Source organism: Parus major, chromosome 2, assembly GCF_001522545.3.
Source record: "Parus major isolate Abel chromosome 2, Parus_major1.1, whole genome shotgun sequence".
In the NCBI taxonomy this organism is placed as follows: domain Eukaryota; kingdom Metazoa; phylum Chordata; class Aves; order Passeriformes; family Paridae; genus Parus; species Parus major.
In genome coordinates, this window is record NC_031769.1 from 147,889,174 (window position 1) to 147,911,601 (window position 22,428).

The following is a 22,428-nucleotide window of genomic DNA, read 5'->3' on the forward strand; positions in this document are numbered from 1 at the left end:
CCTTTGGCATTATAATTACTTTCTGCTCTTCATTCTACCCCGAGCTCTTTTGTTTAAAGTCATTTCTGGAGTCTATGAGTAGTCAATCTCGGTGTGTGCTCCTAGCAAATGCACACAGCTCCTGATTTGCACTTTGACTTGCCAGATATTTTTCCTAGCTTTCCTCCAAAAGGCTGTAAATCTGGAAAGGAGAAATACTTTTCTTAATATTTGATTTTTCGAAATTCAATGGCTTTTTTTTTTTCTTTTAAGATAGGAATCAAATGACAGAAAAGAAAAAAGGATATTGAATTGTTTCAAAAGTTTTCAATTAAAAATTAAAGTTTTATTAATATAGAAATTCATTCCTGTGTGGGAAAATCTATATTTCTATACTTATCTTCTCTGCTAAACCCTGTTGATTTAGTAACTTACTGTTCACACTACAACTCACATGTACTCCACATTTCACATGAAGGGATTATGGATCTTATTAATGATGCAGACAAGGCTGGATATTCGTACAACTTACATGCCTGGCTTCCATTTGCAAGATTGCAATTAATTTTAGCAGCTAATTGCGTACCCTCTATCCATGGCAGTGGAAGATTACAGATCTATTTTGTACAATAACATTGAATTTGTTTTAAGCAAATTTCAGCCTGGTCATCAGCACGATTTGGAAGAGGTTTGCTGTCTGTGGTTTAGCCAGAGAAGTTCTACCTGAAATCCAGTTAGCTCCCAAAATGTAGAATGGGAACAAAAATTATGTTGTTATTTCTTCTGTTGCTCTCTCCTAAGTACGGGGATATGAACTTGTAGAAATAGTGGAGCTGGGGAAATGATATATGAGCTCCATTCTCTCTGGAATACTTGAGGTGAAATCCATGCCTGCATCCCTGGAAACAGAATCACAGAATAGTTTGTGTTGGAAGGGACATTAAACATCATCTTGTTCCAGCCCCCCTGCCAGGACACCTTCCACTAGTTCCACTTCTTGCCTGGATGTGACTTTGGCCAATTCACTTTGGTGAATTGATCTGTTTGGTGACTGAGTTTTACAGATAATGATTTACATCTCCCTGCTGCAGAGAGTTGTTTGGATGTTTGTGTGGTTATTTAACATGAATAAGAGCTCAGATGGTACAACTTCTATTGTGAGGAAACAGTGAGAGGGTTGGGGTTGTCCAGCCTGGATAAGAGAAGGCTCCAGGGTGACCTTAGAGCCCCTTCCAGTGCCTAAAAGGGCTCCAAGAAAGATTGTGAGGGATTCTTCATCAGGGAGCAGAGTACAGAAGGAGAAGTTGTTAAACTGAAGGAGGGTGGATTTATTTAAGATATTAGGAAGAAATTCTTCCCTGTGAAGGTAGCGAGCTCCTGGTGAGGCCCTGGCACAGGTTGCCCAGAGAATTTGTGGGTGTCCTATTCCTTGAAGAGTTCAAGGCCAGGGAAAGGTTAAGACCCACGTTGCCTTTCCAGTTACCTAGAAAATCAGACAAGGCTGAATCTGGATTATTTGAGGCTGCACTTAGGAACTGCTTGCAAAAATGTTTAGACTAAATGTGGAGAGTAGAAACAAGACAATGCAGAATGGTGGCAGATAATGAAATTTATCCTATTAAAAATGTAAGGTGGATGTCAGGAAAGGATGCATATATAACACACCAAGGTCTGTAAATCTTCCTTTTACACAAGGGGGTGGAAGTTCTGTGATTTACCTTGAGAAGCAAAGCACTAAAAATCTGATTTTTTAATGACTCATTAAATGTTGCTTTTCAAGAATATTTACTGTGAGCAACTAGAAACCTGCTGCAACTCAAACTGAGTTCTGTGGTTCAGAGAAATCTCTACTGAATTAAAAAAAAAAAAAAAAAAAAGAGATTAAATGAGAAATAATGGGCCTATAAACATTGAAACATTTGAGATACTTCTGATAATTTCCCCAGATAAAAAAATCTAATGTGTAAGGGATTAGGAGGTTCAAAAGAGGGAATTACTCTGTAAGTAATTTCTGGAGAATGGGGAAGTGTTAAAAAAATGCTAAAGACTTCTAGTCACTACACAGCTGCTAAACTCTGCACAGCCAACCATTTCTTAAATGAACTCAGCAGAAACTTTTCTGAGTTCCTGGTAAGAACATGAACATCAGCAAATGAATTAGAACAACACTCTGAAATTCATGAATAGGCTATAATTTGTTCTTGTGAAATACAAGGTCAGGTCAAGATTGGAAAAGGGCATTTTATTGGTTCTGAAAATGAACAGAATTGAAAAGAGCTTAGGCCATGCATGTTGCTTGAAGAAAGAAAAAAGCCTTAGCCCCACACCATAAGTATCTTTGCAAATGAATTTTGAGACCAAGCAATGAAAAGAGGCAGGAGCTTTCACAGTTAGAAGAAATAGTTTTCAAGTCTTTTGGGTCTCATGAATTTCATGATAGGGTACTTAGGCTGAAAACTGAGGTAACTGCAGATTTCTTCACAGAAACTTCCAAGAACTTATGAAATGCAAATGAATTCCTTGATAACTGGCAGAAAGAAATCTTAATATTTATCTTTAAAACTCAGAGAGAAGAGAAACCCCAAGAAACTCTAAACCAGTCAGCTTAGCTTCAGTTCCTGGCACAACACAGTAACAAATAATCAAACTATCTGTAAGCACTTAGACAACAAAAGGATGAGTTAAAACCAAAATAGATTTGTCAATACAAATTGCACCAAGCCCTGTAAAATCATACTGTAGAGAGTATAAAAGCCTTACAGATATAAAAAAGCAATAGACATCCTCTGCATTAGATTTAGAAAGTGTTTGACACTTTGGGTATTTTTATCTTGAACAGGATCTAAACAGAATGACTGTGATGTAGATGCATAACTTGCAGAAACACCGTGTTTGTAGTGTGATTATCAGGAGATCACTGTGACAGGAATCCCCTACTGAACTGGCAGGAACTTATCAGCTTTCAGAGCACAGTGAGTCAGAACAGAAAGTAAAAGATAATATTACCTGATTTGTAGGTGTTGCTGTGATGGGTGGGGCTACCAGGAGGACACGGTGGAAGACAAGATTAGCACAAACTCAACAAAATTATCTTGACAAAGTGGACTGAAGAAAGTATTACTCTGCAATTCAGTAAAGGGCAAATTCATATTTTAATCTAAAGGGCTGAATGATCTTTTTTTTGTAGATACAGATGAGAAATGTAGGCTAGACAGTCACTCTGTAGCGGAGGACCCAGATTATTACTGCTTCACAAGAGATTTAGAGACACACAGTCAAACCAAACGACCCCATCCAGAGTTCTGCATCCACTTCTGGTGTCCCCAGCACAGCAAGGAGATCAGACTGCTGGAGCAAGTCCAGAAAGGCCACCAGGATGGTTAGAGGGGTGGAGCATCCCTCCTACAAGGAAAGGCCGAGAAAATTGGGGTCTTCCATCCTAGAAAAGAGAAGGCTTTGGGGTGATCTAATTTCAGCCTTCCAGTACCTGAAGGAAGCTGACAAGAAATCAGGAGAGGGACTTTTCATAAGTGTATGGAGTGACAGAAGAAGAGGAAATCGCTTCAAACTGAGAGAGATTAATTTACATTAGATATTAGGAAGAAAATCTTCCCTGTGAAGGTGGGAAGGCCCTGGCACAGGTTGCCCAGAGAAGCTGTGGCTGCCCCATCCCTGGAAGTGTCCAAGGCCAGGCTGGACAGGGCTTGGAGCAACCTGGAATAGTGGCAGGTGTCCCTGTCCATGGCAGGGGTTTGGAACAAGATGATCTTTAAGGTCCTTTCTAACCCAAACTTCTCTGTGATTCTGTGAGTCCATGAAAAGACAAGAACTACGAAGAAATATTTCAAGGAGCATGAAGTACTCTGTGCTCTGTTAAAGACATGACAGAACATTTCAGTTTTGACCAGAACTGGTAGGGAAAACTCACTTTCTGCTCTGATATTAAGCTGTTTAGACACTATGTACAGAGGTTTTCATGTTCCCTTAGATTCTGTTTCTATTCTAGTCAAAAGACAGCTGAACAACACAGTTCAAATTCCACAACTCAGATTCTATGATAGGGGAGATTTCTCCAATAAAGCACAAGGGGGATTATCAAATTCTATAAGGGAAATTTAGATTAGACATTAGAGTTCCAGTTCAGTGAATTATATGGCATTTATCACCACTCACACAATCTGACACTTCCTGTGGTTTTGTCTGGCCTAACCCTCTTTCCAGAAGTCTTCTGTGGCTTCTCTGTCATATCTGCCAGCCCATGTGGACATTTGGACACCTCAGGATCTCTCAAATGGTGCTAAATGCCTGTACTCCAGCAGCTGAGTTGACATACCCTGACAGTTAAATTTCAGCAAGCGCTAAGGGGAAAAAAGAAATTCTCCTGTGGAAGGTGAAGGTGCATGGAAGATTTCACAGAGCTGACACACAGATTTCATGGCTGGGTGTTCCTAGAGTTGTGTTCAGGCAGACATTTGGTCAGATCTTCTTCTAAGAGAGTTTTTGCTGCCTTGTGGCTGAAAGAAGGGCTCGTTTGACAGGGTTTTTTCCAGCCTTGCTCTCGGTGTTGTTGTGGGCAGCACTAAAGATTTATGTTGCTTCATCTCTTGCTTTGGGAATGAGCTAAAGAATGTCAGATTGTTCACTTGCCAGATGAAATGTAGTGTAAGCTGACTGAGTGCAAAATCTGCGCCGTGCCATTCATGCTTGTTCTTTTTTGTTTTCCCCTCAGTGGTGTCTCATTGTGCCAGTCTCTGTTTGGGCTGTCTGAGCATGTGTGAACTCTTCTTAACAAAAAGGCAATGAATAGTTACGTGCACTTTGTCATCTGCACTCTTCCCTCAATATCTGCCTGTTACTTGCAGCTCTCCGGCTCCTACTCTGTCTCTCTCCATAACTCTCATCCTCTTGCTCCACTGAGCTTAATCTACTTTTCATTTCTTACAATGATCATCCTTTGTTTTTCACATTTATCAACATAACTTATAAAATCATCACCATCAGGACACTCTCCTTTTCACAAAAATAAATTCTCAGTGCCCAAGGCTAGGCAAGACACACCTGGAGATTCTGAGCTGCTGAAGTAAATCCAGAAGAGATCATCAAGTTGATGACAGGGCTGGAGATCCTCTCCTGTGGAGACAGGCTGGGAGAGTTGGGGCATTTCAGCCTGGAGAATTCTCGAGGGAGAATTTAGAATTAGAATTTAGAGCTTGAGAATTAAATTTAGAACTAAATTTAGAATTACATTTAGAATTTATTGCTCTTTCCAGTGCCTAAAGGGGGCCTTCAGGAAGAATAGAGAGGGACTTTGGACAAGGGCAATGACAGGAAAAGAGGGATGGCCTGAAGGTGAAGCAGGGTAGAGTTAGATTGGATATGAGGGACAAATTCTTCCCTGTGAGGGTGCTGAGGCCCTGGCACAGTTTTCCCAGGGAGGTTGTATATTCCCAACCACTGGAAGTGTTTAAGGCCGGACTGGATGGGGCTTGAAAAAACTCAGTCTAGAGGAAGATTTCCCTGCCCATGGCAGGGGGCTAGAACTGGATGATCCTGGATTTTTTTCCAACCAAAACCATTCTGTGATTCTAAGATGTGCACACAAACACACGAACTCCCTTCTCTTTTTGGTCATAGTCTCATCTTTCACAACCCCTGACATGATCTACAACCAACTCCAGTTATAGGTAAACACATCAGTTACTCCAATAAATGAGAAACCTTTGGTTTGTACAACAGTTGCAACTTAGAGATGTCTAATGAGGTGGTTTCTTTGAGGAATTTTTTTTGGAGGAAATTTTGGTTCAAAAAGATGTTAAAACAACTTTTCAGTAGAGGTTTAATTACAAAGCAGGTTGACCATATGCCAAAACCACAATCCTTTAAAATCCTTTCTCATTTACATTCTTATATGAGCTTTTCAAGACACTAATACTGCATTAGAAAGTTACATCAACAAAAGAAAAAATCTGAGCAAACTAAAGAGATGAGATAAATACTTTGCAGATAATGTAAGAATGCTTCAGTTAGATGAGTGAAATGACCACTGAGTCATCAAAACCTTTAATTCCCTTGTTGCACCATCATATTTCACCAGTAAGTGAGAACAGAGTTTTAGCTCACAAAAGTCATCCCTGGTCTCTCTGTTTCCCTTTCATTAAATGCATTGCTCATGAAAAATTCATGCATGTTGAAATCAAGGGGTTTCTGTTATTTTCCCATGAAATACAGAGGTGGCAGCAGCAGCAGTGTCACCCCTCCTTCCCAAAGTGGCCACCAGTCTGCCCAGTCTATTAGCCCAACTCCTTTGCCACACTAAGCAGAGAGCCATGACCGTGGTGATAAGAAGAACCCTACGAGGAAACAAGCCAAGATCCACACCACACAAGGAGTAATAATTACACAAAGTGACAAGAGATAGGAGTGATAGGAGATCAAACCTGAACCTTTAAAGATCCAATTCACTTGGTTCTGGCCTACTCTGTCCTTTTTCTGTGGCAATCCAGATCATTTAGAAGTGGATCAGGTCCCACTGAAGCTGTAAGTCTGACACATGCTTGAAAGAACTGGCAAAAAAAGCAGAGAAACCCACAAAATATTAATCAATTGTCAGTCAAACTCTGAATCTCCTACACCTCCCTCAGTTCTCGGCTCAAGAAGCTTTACTGCTGAAATAATAAAATTAATTATTACTAAGGATTTTCAGTATAATACTCCAATCTTAATGCTTGAACAAAAGGCCTTTAGTGTTTTGAGTGCATATTTAAACTAGCAAAGCATAAATTTTTTAAGTAATACCCACAGCAGATGACAAATGTGTCTTGTTGTTGTAATAATTTCAGATCTCTAAATTAAGGATTGTGGTTTGAAGGAATAATAATAATACTTCACATACAGAGAGGCTTTTCATCTACAAGGAAATAAAGTTGCCTTTCATGGCCCAAGCACACACACATGCAGGTGTAATTGCAAATACTTAGCTTGATTCAGTGGTCATTCATGTAAATTGAGGTTATTGGTGCTTCTGCAATAGTGACAATTCAGAGTCCCCAGCCAGCAAACTGTGCTTGGAGCTGCATGAATGAATGTAAGCAATAATCTGCAAGCAAGCTGGAAAAGGAAAGGGATGGCAGCAAGCTGTGCTCCTCTAACAAACACTTAGCAGAGGTGTCTAAGTGTTGGATGATACTCTGGAATCACAGAGGTAATTTCATGTCTGCTTTACTAACAGAACTTGGAAAAATTAGCATAAATTTTTAGGACAGAAAATAGAAGAGGTGTGTCCCAAACCCATCTTTGCTTGTTTTCAGGCTGAGATGTCTGACAGAGTAAATTTCACCTAAGTCCTACCTGATGGCTTCTCTCCTGTGCAGTGTCAGACTAAGCTGTGTTTTGGGACTTGATGAATGTTTGATGTCTTACTCAGCAATTCCACACAAGGTGAACTGCAGCTCAGAGTGAAGGAATTTACTTTCCCACACTGCCATGCTTCTTTACCATTTAATTTACTTGTGACTTTTAAAATGGCAGTAAATCCACCTGGAGATGGTGAAAACTGATCTGGATGTTTTCCTGTATCACCTGCTCTAGGTGAACTTCCCTTGGCAGGGGGGTTGGACAAGATGATCTCTAGATGTCCCTTCCAGCCCTAATTATTCTGTGATTCTTCAATTGCCCACTGGTTTTGATATTTCAAGCACAATATTCAGCTGTTTATCAAAACCCACCTTTCTCCTTTAATATCTTATTTGAGAAAAATCTGACATTAAATGTCAAGCAGACATTGTAGGACATTCTTCTTTAATACAACTTAACTTTTCATCATCTATAATCTCACTTACCTTCCCTGTTCTTGATTCAGAACCAGAAATCCCTGTTCTGGAGTATCAAGCCAGCATTGATGAAGATATACTGATTCTCATTTAAACTAAAAAAATAACTGTGTAGAGTTTATTGAATGAGCATGATGTGAGATCTCCAGTATATGAAAGGCGTGTAAAACTGGTTTTTTCATTCCATTGATTTACCAAAGTGAGATTTGGACATTTTAAAAAAGGAACATTTGTGTGGTGGGGTGGATTTTCACCAGGAACACGTTCACACTAGTCCATGATATCACAAGCTACGCAGTGATAAAGTCATAAAGGAGTTTTGTTGCATTTTCAGAGACATGTTTTTGCTGAAGGTCTGGTTTTCATAGACTGAAGTTAATACTATTTGAATGCTGACGATTCAAAAACAGCCAAACAGATCCCACAGTTTTTTGCTGTGTGGGAAAAGGAGACGTTGTGGCTCAAGAAGTCGTGTGAAAAACTACTCCAAAAACACAACTGACTGAGCATATCTTCATAAAAAAATTTGTCCTTTTAGCTCCACGTAGCTACAGTAGAGTTTGAGGTGAAGGAACACACAGAAGCCTTGAAACAGGAGCAGCCCTCGTTTGACAGTCACATTCCAAGAAGTGTTAAAGAAATTTGTGCAGTGGCACCTGGGGACACAGTTTAGTGCTGAACAGGGTGGGTTTGCTGCGCTGATGGTTGGACTTGATAATCTTACAGGTCTTTTTCAACCTCAAGGACTCTGTGATTCTCTGAATACAAAAGAAATAAAAGTTGAACTGTCATGGTTCACGTGTTGAACAGCCTTTATTTTCTGGAATAAAAGGTAGTAATTTTTTCTTAGAGGTCCTTTAGTTACCCCAAATTTAAGCCGAACCTGCACGCAGCAGTGGCATCAGTCTGGAATCCTCAGACAAGAGACTTGACAAGATAATTCCCCTCACCTAACTCCAGATATCTACAGCAGGACATCTGCTTCAGAAATGGTTCTTCAGGCTCTTAAAATAGTCAGTAAAAAGCTGGTCAACAGAATTTATATTGAACTGAATGCAGGTGCCTATTTAAGGAGATGAATCACATCCTGAAGTCATTGACTACACAAATGAGCTCTCTATTACCTTTGACAGGAACCAAGAGTGATTTCCTCAGATGTGCACTGTAGATACCAACTCCTGAAGATCCCAATTTAGTATATTTTACAGTCACACTGATTTCTCATTAAAGCTCTTTCTTCCAGTCTAAGCTGTTACAAAACCTATGCAGGCTTCAGCTAGGAGCTCGCAGCTCCCCATGCACAGGATGTGAATGAATAATTATTATTTCATACACTGAGGAAATCTGGTGTGTAAAATGTGTGTTGGAAAAGTCAATGCAGTTGCATCCATTTATGCCTGCACCAAGTAAAATAACTCCACGTCCAACATCGTTATTCAGCAAATGCATCCTGTAGCCAGTGCAGATATCAAGATTAACTTGTAAAGCAGCTGTGTTAAAAAAGAACTTTTTCTGACCTGTCATTAAGTCAGTACTAACTCCCCTTCAGTCAATAGGGGCACGACAGTGTAAAATTTACAGGCAGATGGAAGTTACAAGAATGCACCTTTTCCATGTGTTGTAAATTCAAGGTCCATTTTTTTTGTGAAAAGGGAGAATAAACAGACTGATAAAGGAGTGAATTAAAGGGATCTGATTTTATGTTGTCCTGCAGTCTATCAAGTCCAGGTAAAAGTGAACAAAACTGTATTTATATAGAATCTTTTGGTGGTTGCATAACTTGATGACAAGCGACAAATCAAACCCACGCAAATTTTCCCCACACTGTAAATTTACACCATTTGCAACAGGGTTTTTGGCAGCAACATTTTATGGTGACCTAGTTATTATTTATAAACACAAAATCTATTTTTGTCATCTTCACTTTGACATTAATGTATTATTTTTTCAACTGAATGCCTACAATCATTAATGTGCATCTTGCATATACATTATTAAAATGTGCCTCTGAAGAATGTAACATGTTAAATGGGAGTAGTAAAGGCAACACATTCCATTTCAACTCCAAAAGTTGTCCTACCTCCCTTACCTCCTTTCTAAAAAGAAAATATTAAATTTCTTTTATGTACACTTGATCTATATTTTGCTTTTCTGGTGAATACATATAAATTTCCTTTTGACCTTTCTTTGAATTAATGAAGAAGATATATTATCTTTTTTTTTTTTTTTTTCTAGCAGTAATTGATGATTAGCAAATGTGACTTTACTCACTCCAGTAAAACAGCTGTGAGGATTTAATAGGCAAATTAATTGTTCTGTGCAATGAGGTGTGAGTGGGTACAGTACATTTGCTAGGTAGAAACCATTTATGAAGAAATTGTAAATCTACTGTAAAGATGTGGAAACAATGAACAAATTGAGCAGAGAAGCTGTGGCTGCCCCATCTCTGGAAGTGTTCAAGATTGGACAGGACTCAGAAAAACCTGGCCTAGTGGAAGGTGTCCCTACCCTTCAGGAGGTAGAACAAGATTATTTTTAAGGTCTCTTCCAACCCAAACCATTCTATGATTCTATGATTCTGTGATGACTAAACAGCAGGTGGAATATTAAATCCTGGAAAGGACAGTGTTGAAAAGAAGAGGGAAAAAAAAAAAAAGAAAAGAAAAACATTTTAAGTTTCATCTAAGCTTGAAATGATAGTTGGCTGACATCCTAGAATCCCTCTGAATGTCTTGGCACAAGTTTTCCAGTCTACAATGGGCTTTGGTTGCTAAGAGCTATGAGAAACAGGTAAAAATTGAGAAAATGCCAAATGAGCAAAATCCTGCATAAAGCAAAAAATGAGGGAAGGAAAGTAATGGGTACCTGCAGATATAGGGAAAACAACTGAAATTGGTGAAAGAATGAAATGCAAAAGAGTCAAGTCCCACCACTGGACAAATCAAACAATGGCTGTGTATCGGCACAACATAATGTCAATCCATAATGTCAGGATGTAAGAAAAGCCAGAGCTGGTCAGAACAGGACTCATCTTGCTCAGTATTGCCCTGTTCTCACCTGGAAAAGAATAGATTTTCTTTGTAGTAGCTGGTACAGTGCTGTGCTTTGCATTCAGGATGAGAATAATGTTGGTAACACACTGATGATTTAGTTGTTGCTTAGTGCTAAATCAAGGACTTCTCACTCATATTGCCCTGCCAGTGAGGAGACTGGGGATGGACAAAAACCTGTGAGGAGAACACAGCTGGGACATTTGATCCAAAGTGAAATTCCATACCTTATGGCATTGTGCTGAACAATAAAACTCAGAGTGACAATAGAACTGAAACAATAAAACTAAACAAGTGAGTGGCAGCCTCTGCTTGGGGAACTGGGCCTCACTCAGAATGTGGAGAGAAATTGTGCATCACTTCTTTGTACATTCTTTCATTCTTATTATAATTTCTGCTTCTTTTTCCATGCTATTAAACTGCTTTAACTCAACCTATAAGATTTAGCCTTGTTCTGATTCTCTCCCCCATCCCACTGCGGGGGTGTGAGTGAAAAACTCTCTGGAGATTAGCTGCCTGCTGGGTTGACCACGAGTGTCCTGTCTTCAACAGTGCCAGCCTCCCAGAGAAAGAGGGTAAAACAAGATATTTCCTAAATGAACTTCATGTGTTCCACCCCAGAGGAGTGTCTTAAGCAATTTAAATCACATGGGACAAGATTCAGTGAAAGATTTGGATGTAAGTACCCACATGTGAGCATTCCGTGGAAACTAAGACTAACTCCATGTGATACACAAAAACTAGAAAGAATTTAGCTGGAACTGCCAGTCTTTTTTAGGATGAGCTCTTTCACTTTCTAGGCTCCTGTAAATACATGGACCTGCTCTCCCCTGAGTGTCACAGGAGCTCTGACATCTCCTCCACCTGTAGAGGTCTATAACAAAGTTCTAAATTTAGAATCATAGAACCATAGAATGGATAGGGTTGGAAGGAACCTTAGAGATTTTATGATTCCACCCCTCGCTGCCATGGACCAGGGGTTGCTCAAAGCTCCATCCAGCCTGTCCTGACCATCTCCAGGACTGGGGAGTCCACAGCCTCACAGGTGTCTTCACCTATGGCTCACTCACACATCTAAACATGGACATCATGGACAAAGTATATGCTCATTAATGAGAAATAGGGTTCATTAAGAAGGTTTCATTTTTGTGGTGACTGTGCCTCTCTGAATCACCACTGCTTGCCTGATTTCAGAAGCACAGGTTCATCCTAGGAACAATAGCTCTAGTCTGAACAAACCTCCCCTACATGATCTTTAGATTGGGTATTAGGAAATATTTGTTCATTGAAAGGGTGGTTGGGCATTGGAACAGACTGCCCTGGGCAGCTGTGGAATCACCATCCTTGGGAATTTCCTTGGAATGTGTGTAAATGTGATACTTGAGGATATTTTTTAGTGGTGAACTTGGAGGTGTTGGGTTAATGGTTGGGAGGAAGATCTGAGAGGTTTTTTCCAGTCTTAATGATTCCGTGATTCCACAGGTTTGATTTGGGTTTTTTTAGCAGGTAGTAAGCAGGAAGCAATTGCTAGTTTGTTTTTAATAAGGACCCAGTATTGGCAGGAACACTCCTTAGGCTTGGCCATCCTCTTAAGGGATGAAATCATAACTTTTTCGTAAGACATCACTCTTTTTGCATTTTTCTCCCAGATAACTTCCAGCTCTCCTGACCAGGAGAATGAGCTGCTGCTTGAAAGCAAGGCAGCTTTCAGTCAGTGATGCCAGCTCATGGCACCGAATCTGGGCTTTGTGAGCATTTTCTGTCAGGCCTAAAGTAATCCTTGAGTTCCCTCATGGGAAGGGGAGAAGTCTCTACAGTGTGAGATGCATCTCTGCTCTAGAGACCTATTTTAGGATGGGATACAGGAAGCAGGAGCTCACACATGCTTTGCTTTTAACAACTCAGCCTGTCTGTTTATCCTAGGACTATCATTATGGTCTCTGCTTTATTACATTAACTCAGCAAAAGCACGCACATGTGTCAAGTGCTTCAGTGAATAGACTTAAGCACATGATTAACTTTAAGAGTGTGCTTAAGTACTTTGCTAAATCAGGACTTCTATGTTTTCCCCTCTCAGTACATCTGGTCGATTTGCATATATTTTCCATATAAAGAAGTTCATTTTCAGAGTAAAATGAAACTATTTCCTTGCCTGCACATTCGGTGGTACTGCTGCTGTAGCTAACTTAGACAAATTTAGTTCCTCTTCCCTTCCCACAAGTCTCCAGCTGGTTGTTCCAACAACTGCAGGCATTGTGCTGGAATGACTCAGATCAGAACTGTTTGGTGAAAGGGATTAAGGAAATATTTAAGGTGCCAAGTAATCATTCTGTCATTTAATCAGTATGTTATGGATTGGAAAGGACCTTACAGTCATCCCCTTCCACCAGGCCAGGTTGCTCCAAGCCCATCACAGCCTGGACTTGAACACTTCCAGGGATGAGGCAACCAAAAATTCTCTGGACAACGTGTGCCAGGGCCTCCCCACCCTCACAGTAAAGGGTTTTTTCCTAATATTTAATCTAACTCTATCCTCCGTCTTAGTGTCATTTTCCCTTTTCTGATCACTTCATGCCCTTGTGAAAAGTCCCTGTCCAGCTCTGTTTTATCTCCCTTTCAATAAATATTTATTCATATACACTTTAACTATAATTTTGGTGAGTTGTTTTATCCTGGATTAGTTTATGATACACTGTGCAACCTCACTGCACAAAGAGTTGATAAAGCAGATGTAGTAACATGATCAGATCTGGAAGGTGTTTAAATTGCCATCAGCCAAAGAAACGTACAAGAAACTGTTGATCTGCAGTGTGGGGGGCTATGATAAATTCAGAAGACATTGCACTGTATATCCTTTACAGGACTTTTTTCCTAAAAAAAATCTGTATTTAGGTATTTCAATGAAAATGGAAGAAATCAATAGGTTCATTTTCAGCCGTGTTGCTAACAGAAAACAAAATATCATGCAAAACAGCTGTAATTATTGTCATTATTTGAAATTACCTAGAATGAGAATGAAGCATGAAAAAAGTCCTGATTAAAGCCAAATTAACTCTAATGTTAAAAAATAATTTTTTCTGGTTTGGAGACCGTTTTCTCATAATAATAATCTTGCGTCAGCAGAGACAGAGGAGCAAGAAATGAGCATTGTTGCAGGTTAGTTTTGATCCCAGGACATAAGTGACAATACAAAAAACATTAATCACTGGAGGAAAAAAAGGAGCACTCAGTACCAGATCAGCTCCTCCTCTGCATTCTGCTGTGTCTGTTGGATCAACAAAATATTCTTGGATTGGGAAATTTTGGGAGAGCTGGATATGTTTAAGGAGCTGGCATTCTCTGCTGTCTTTGTAGGCTTAAAAGCACAACATGCAGCTCTGGGTAGTTTAATCCCTTGAACTATAGTTTTGTCCACCCATAAACTCTTAAAGGAAAATCTAGCAGACAAGTGTGTGCTGCTTTTAATAACACTTGTGGAATTTCTTCACTGTCAAAAAGGGAATTCATTAAGTTTAATGTGAGGCTGACAAGAAAAAAATTGTTGTTCAGTTCTATTGTTGAGTCCTAGTAATTAGTGTGTGGTCTAATAGCCTATTACTGCTTAATGTTTTATTTTTCTACCAATTAAAAACCAAGAGCTTCTTCTCTGTGACACATGAATTTACTCTATGACTTCATGTAGATGAGACTTGAAACTCAAGATATTAATATACAACAATTATATTTAATTTCTATTGAATTATATATATTTAATTATTAACTTAATTGTTTAATTTAATATATTTTCATTCTGAAAAATATTTGGAAGGCCCTCATTAAACATGATTCCCTCAAGAATCTGTGTTATAGACTAGGAAATGTGTTTCTCCATTCTTTGTCCCAGATATTTAGCTGAATTTTACTCGTATTCTTATGTTGGAAAAGGCACTTAAGCCAAAAATGTAAAACCTGAGTATCTTTTGGGAAACTTGAGTTCCAGAGTCAGCCCTTTAAGTTTTAATTTAAAGCATTCTGTGTCTCAGAAATTCTGAGTGACTTTATCTCCCCCAAAAAGTTGACAGAACATTTAGTAACTGGCTGGGAAACCCCAGGTTTGTACATAATTAACAGATTATAGCAAGTAAAACCTGGGAGTATTCCCATCTACTTATAATTGCTCTCAGCTGAACCTGATGCAGATGATTTCACCTGTTATTTTTAATCAATGTTCTTGATGATCAGTTATTGTATTGTAATACATGTCAGAGCTTGATCTGCAGTTTGAGACTTTTGTTCCCAGCACTGTGCAACATAACACAAAATTCCTGCACTCATAACTCAGAGTCTAAAAAGAAATTGTGCCTGAAAAAGGAGGCAGATTGATTAGACAATATATTCTTTCTGTGTGCTTTCCAAGCAAGTAGATAAGCAGACAATGGACAAAGCAGTCTAAGCCTTAATTACTATCTACAAACCCATTTTAGACAAAGCCTACCAAAGAAAATCTTGAAAGGTTTTTCTCTTCTTTTCTTCAAACAACATTTTCATAGCTCATGATACAGAAAAAAAAAAAAAAAAAATTGATTTGAACAGAAATAGTTTGGCTTCTTTATTTGAGAGTGTGGTCAAGTGGATTACTCATTTTTACAAAATTAACATTTATGAGCCATTACCTACAATAAGGTAGGGTTTAGGTATAAACAGCTGCCTTGGTTTATCAGTTACCATTATTTGATACTTATGGGCAACCATTGTTCACACTTGCAAACTGGAGGAAAATAAATTACAAACAAAGCTGGATATGATCCCTATTAATATATCTTATGAGATGATTAAGCTCACAGTACTATTGACTAAATCTCTCTGGATTTTCCATTTTTGTTTGCACAGCATGCAGAATTTATCCCCTTTGCTGGTTTAATTACCTCTGGCTATGTTTACACTGACATCATTATGAGATGATAGAAGAATAAAAAGCAGTGTCAATTACTTGCAAAGACAACGAAGTTAATCTCTGTGGATAATGGAAAAGGTGATTGAAAGATGGATTGTTCAGGAAAACAATTAGCACAGGCACCTTGAGCCCTAAATGGGTTATCTTTTGTAAATCCTTGAGTCACAGGAAGCAAACCAAGTTAACACATCATTGTTTAGTTCAGCTCAATTAGAGGCCAAAGTAATTGGGAAGAATATGCTTTCCATGAAACAACATGCAATGCAAGCTGGTATGAACTCCCAACTCTGCATCTCACCATGAGCAGGGAAAGAATCAGAGTGGCACAGATATGGAATGATGGAATCACAGAATCATTGAGGCTGGAAAAGAACTCTAAGTCCAATCATTAATTTAACACTGTCAGGTCCACCACAGAACCATGCCCTGAACTGCTGCTTCTACACATTTTTTGAACACTTCAAAACTTAGTGGTGACTCCAGCACTTCTCTGGGCAGCCTTTTACAACGTTTGACCATCCTTACAGTGAAGACAATTTTCCTAATATCAAATCTAAACATCCCCTGGGGCTACTTGAGGCCATTTCCTCTCGTCCTGTTGCTTGTTACCTGAAAGAGCTGTGGAAAGGAAGGCAAAACCCTGACCCCATGTGAATAAATTGAGTGAAAATTGATGTGTTTTCATTCCTTCCACAAAGCAGAGCTCCTTTGAGTTTATCCGAGACTTCCTGATGGCAGCAAAGTCATGCAACTGTGGGACCTCTACCTTCAGAGCAGAAAAAATATCAAAAGAGTTCTTTAGTGAAGTATGAAAAGCATGCATGAAAAGAAGGGTTGTCAGCTAGAACATACCATGCTACCATGCATCCTGGCCAGAAGCAGAGCAGGCAGATCAGGGAGGCAAGGCAGGCATAGAGGGAAGAGATGGCAACACTCATTCCTGGTTCAGAAAAATACACAGGTCAAAAATTAAACAGGGATGTTGTGCACAAGTTGCATGTTCATTGAGGAAAGAATATTTACCTGATCCATATTATCCTCATCCTCTTGCCTTGTGGCTTTTCCTGTTATTTTTATACCTGGTGGCCAGGCAGGAGAATCTTTGGGAATATTTTATCACTCATATAATATGTGTAGGTGTCTTAGGCAAAGTGAAAAGGGGATTCCAGGGCAGGGCAATGAAGCTGAGTTTTGAGTAGGTCATGGGAGGAGAGCTGGAAGTGTTTAGAAAAGGAGTCTCAGGGAAGAATTTCTCACTCTCTATATCACCCTGAAAGGTGATTGGAGCCAGGTGGGACTCATCCTCTTCCACCAGGAAATTAATGACAGGACAGAAGGAAATGCCTCAAGCTGTGCCAGGGGAGGTTCAGGTTGGACATCAGGAAGAATTTCTTCCTGAAAAGGAAGGCTTCCCGGGGAGGTGGTGGAGTCCCTGTCCCTGGAAGTGTTCAGGAAACAGCTGGATGTGGCATTTCAGTGCTCTGGTCTCGTTAACAAAGGTACTGGTTGGTCAAAGGTAGGACTTGGTGATCTTGGAGGTCTTTTCCAACCTGAATGGCTCGGTGATTCTGTGAAAATGAAAGACTGAAGATGATTTCATTTCATCATGTTTACGTAGATGAATATTCCCACCTTAAAGGCTACTTGGTTTTTAATTTACTGCAAAGAATCAGGCTGCCCATCATCTTCCTGCCTGTCTAGGAAAACCCTCATTCTGAAGAAATCTTATTTCAGACAGCATTAGGCTGCTAAACATATTTATGTCTGTTTGTCAAGTTACACGGCAGTGCTATTTAATTCTGAATATTCCTTTCCTTTGTAGAGATGACTGAGGAGAGACAAACACAACCTGCCACCAGAATCCTGTGCTTACAGGCTGTCTTTTTTAGGGGCTGTGTACTGCAGGTTCATAACACAAGTGGAGGGAACTGCAGAGGAGGGACAGTGCTGAAAACAAGAGGTGTGAATTACCACACAACACAACATAGAGGAGTTTTTTCTCTTCAGAGAATTGTTATCCACAGGGTCTGGTGGAGACTGATACAACAGAGAAACACAATGGAAGTAGAACATTAACAAAATGCAATACCAAGCACCTCAGGCCGTGGTATGCAGGGAACCTGGGCAGTGTGAGTCCAAGAGCTCCAGGAGGGAGATGTTCATGCCACCAGGGCTAATCATAAATCCTGGCTAATTATGGAAACTAACACCTCTCCAAAGCACTATTCAGTTCAGCATGGACATACTATTTCATTTAAACATCTTTACAACTTACCTCACAATTACCTAGCAGTTTTTTTGAGCCTTGACCTTCATTTCTGGAAGCTTCACCTCTTGAGACCTAGATTCAATCTTTCCTTCACAGAGGAAAAATTATACTCCATCACCTTACACTGTTAAATGAAAACAACAATTTAAAGTGTTCCTTACCTTGTATTTGAAAAGTCACAAATGCATCTGTTTTTTACAAGAAACATTTTGCACAAGTGTTTCCCCCTCACAAGTTCTTGCACAGAGTTTGTCTAAAAGATGACTTTCCCAAGGAGAGACCAGGCAGGCAAATATTGATGCCAGAACTTGAGTCCCATAGAGGTGGTAAATCTCCAGCTTAAGTACATCCCATAATTAATAAATTTATAATTTACACACCCAATGCTGCAACAGTGGAGCTAAAGTTAAGAGGATGAACTTTGAAGAACATAAACCTCCAGTTTAGCACAGAGCACAGAATTTCAGAAAGCCAAGAACAGGCATAAATCAAGAACAGAAGACATAATCATTCCCTGAAATAAACAAATAAGATCAGTTCAAGACCTCCTTGCCAAATTAGAAGTGGAAATAATGACAGAACTGGAATGAGGTAAACACCTCTATAGTCTTATACAAACACAATTTCTCTACATTCTGCATTTTAGCTACAAAATAAGACCAGGACTTAGTTACATTAAAAGAGTTTGCCATATATTTTATACCATGCATTAGGAAAATTTTTCACTGGAGGTTTTAAACAGCATATTAAGAAGGACTGAAATCACTCATATCAATTGGCTGTGGTATAATTGAGCTCTATAAAGATTATTGAAATACATTTGCAGCTCTAAGAAGTTGTATAAATAATAAGGTGTAATAAATCTTCTTTTCACTTCCTTCTCTAGAAGAAACAAACTTTTTGGCATTTGCTTCTGCATTTTTGCCAGTCAAAATCATGAGCACAAAGACAAAAAAAATGTAGTCTTATTCTCTTTGTTTCATTCCTTTCAAAAGGAATGTAATAACATTTATTTTGTCATTTCAAAATTCTGCTTTTCCTGACTGCACCTTAATAAATTTGTTCCTTTTCATTTTCTTTCGAGGGGAATGTCCACAGAGTACACTCACTATGCAAGGAAGTGTTTTAGGGTTTTTTGGGTGATTTTATGGGGGTTTCTTTGGTTTCTCTGCTTGTTTTTGTGGTTGTGGCTTTGATGCTCTTGAGAAAGAACATGATCCGGATTCAGACCTGAAGGAAACTTGATCTGTTAAGTTATTCAAGAGCAGATATTTTCATTTTGAGGCTGACAAGGCTGTGGAAGGTCTGACCATGAGCTTGGCAGGAGAATCCTGACTCCCCAAGGGGCAAACTCATCCTTTCCCCTCACTCATGGCAAGGACATCCAGTAACCTGATGTATTGTGGTGCCAAAATATTTCCATAAATGACCCAAGTATCACCTGTAAATTACAATTACACCAGACAAACACACACACACACAATAACAGAGGTTCTTACACCCACAAATAAAATGTCACAGTGGCCATGAGAATTCAATACACCACCTAATGTGCTCCTGCAGTCCAGTGTATTTCATTTACCAGGTAATATATAACCCAATTTATAATCAATCTGTCATGCACATGGATCAATACAAATCATGAAAACACACATACATTACACACTTCCTATAATTGAATTTTGTGCTCTCTGGACTCTCATTACCCTGCCACAAACTGCTTCAAATGTATACCTCTTATTGCCTTCAAGGTAAACACATCAGGGACTCCAGGCAGGTGCTGCCCAACTTTTATGTATAACCCAGTATCAACTTTCAGGAGGAGCATGCAAAGTGGAAAACCTAACTCCAATTTCCAAACTACATAAGGGATATCTCCATGTATCCTGAAATACCATGGAGGAAATGAACACAAAGGTAATTTAAACTGAAATAGTCTCCAGTCTTTATGGTCTAGAAGAATATAAGGACTTGTATGATTGCACTTGATGTCACTTTGAGCCACACCTGATGGTGTCACATCCATGTGAGTGTGATCAGCATCTTTCAGTGCAAGTGACATGTAGATTGATGCTATTCCTATCAGGCTGTCCATGTAGATCTTAGTTGGGAAGGAAATAGGTGTTCCTAAACCATCTCTGTCTCAGGTGGGGAGCATGTCCATCAGAAAGTCTGGCATTTTGGCTAGATGAAAAAAACCTCAGAGCAACTCCTTATAATAAAGTTTGATATTTTTTTAATTAAGTGAGAATATCATAGTGGGATTTTAGGCATGCATATAGATTCATTGAGTAAAAACAATTCAGTTCTCTTTAACAGTAATTCGGATTTGAATTAACTTCCTTAATTCTGACTGCATTTTCTTTGGAAATGTATCTCTCTAAAAAGTGATGTCTCTAGCTGCAAGTTAAAGGTGAGAGTAGATTTTAGAACACACTTTTTTCCTCACCTTCTTTCACACACAGAGAACAGGATTAGACAACTGAAGGAAACTCCCACCCATTTTGAGGATCTCTTGTGCATGCAGACATTTCAACTTAGAAGGACATCTCATATCAAAAGTGTCATGTATGTGCTGGCAATTGAGAATGAAGCTGTTATCTTCTCTTTATTTCTGGAAGAACTTAGCTACTCTATATACATGGCAGGTGTTTCCTTATATATTCACACTTTTTATCAAGTCTTGTTGAGGCTTTTCTCTTGATTACAGGTTTTTTGCAGTCAGTTCTGTTGTATTTATTTGTTTTTTTTTCCCTAAAAATGCAAACTTTGCTTAAAAATCAGAGATATCAGAGCTCCTTTTGACAGGTTTACATGTAACATCTTTCAAAAAAATGATTACACAGCATTTGTGTGTATGTGGTTAGACACTGGTGCACAACACTGGATTGACAAGTGTGGAAATTGAATTTCTCCATCTGAAACCCAATAAAGAGCAAGCAGCAACAGCTGAGGCTACCCATGTGGTGGTGTCTGGGGTTGTAACATGACATTTTTGAGCTCTGCACATATTTTGTCCCCAGTCCTTGCACTTCTTTTGGGCCGTTTTTAAGTTCATCCTTTGGTTTTGCAGATTCTCCTACTCCATAGGAGGACATATAAAAAAATATCAGACCTATCCACCTTAATTTAATGTATTTCTTTTAATTTTTCCTTACAAGTGTTCTGTTGGAGAACTTGAAAAATTAAACCTTGCCTCTTTCTTATTACTATAATTATCCCAGTCTCTCATGGTGATGGTCATTTGTCAATCCCATTCTGGCTCCATTTTTGCTGTATTCTGTGAGAATTAAAGCAACAGCACCTTTTCTGCTGCTTTCAAAGGCTCACAAAGACTATTCCCAAATTTTTATTTTTTTTTTTAATCCTAGAATGCAGTTTCAGTCTCTCTTAACAGTCTGAGAGAAGATAACTCATCTGCTTAACAGAGTTCTTCATCTTTGGGGAGGGATTCATAAGAGCCTGTCTAAAGCAGCTTCTTTCTTTATGTTTAAATCTTATTTTTGTTTAATCTGCCATGACGACCATTCAGGAAGAAAACAAAATTCAGGAATTATCCCTAACTGCATTTTCTTAATGGTCCAGTAATGCTAAGAGCAATAAGACATTAATGTAAAGAGATGAAAATTCTATTTGCTGTAGTTATTTTAGTCATTCACATATTTGCTGTAGAATTCTTTACTGGTAATAGTCTAAGATATTTTAGAAGATTTAACAACATTTAGTGGAAAACTTCTGAGTTGTCTCCTGCAGTTACTTAAACTAAATAAGTCTAAAAGGGCCTTCAGTTCAACAGACACAATATTGGAATAAAATAGAAAAGGTAACTCATCTTCTTCTACCAAACAGGTTGGGAGATCTGGGAACCACTCTTCTCAATTAATTATTCTGAAAATCTAACCAAATACAATCTTTGATCAAAACCAATTCTATTAGCATCAAGAATTATGAGGTCCTTCTCAGTGTGTTCTTAGAACCCATGTGCCTGTTTCCTGTCCCATTCATTTATCACTGGATGCTCTCTGATCCACTTGCAAAAATCCCAATCCAAATGAATCCTATCACAATGGAAATGTTACTTGGACCTCTGGAGATCACATCACAACAATGTGCCCAGCAGTGGAGCAGGTCAATTTTAATTTTGCCTCACCAAATCCTAAAATCCTCCATGGCGAGTTCCCATCAATTTCTGGATGATCTGTTCCAGTACTGCACAAATCTCCTAGGGAAGTGTCTCCACTTTTTTTTTCCCTTCTATAAAATCTGAATTGGTTGAGCCCACCCTGAACTCCTCATTAAATCAGAATTATCTTGTGCAAGACTCCATCTCTCGAGAAGGAAATGCAATGTAAACTTTGGCCATAATAA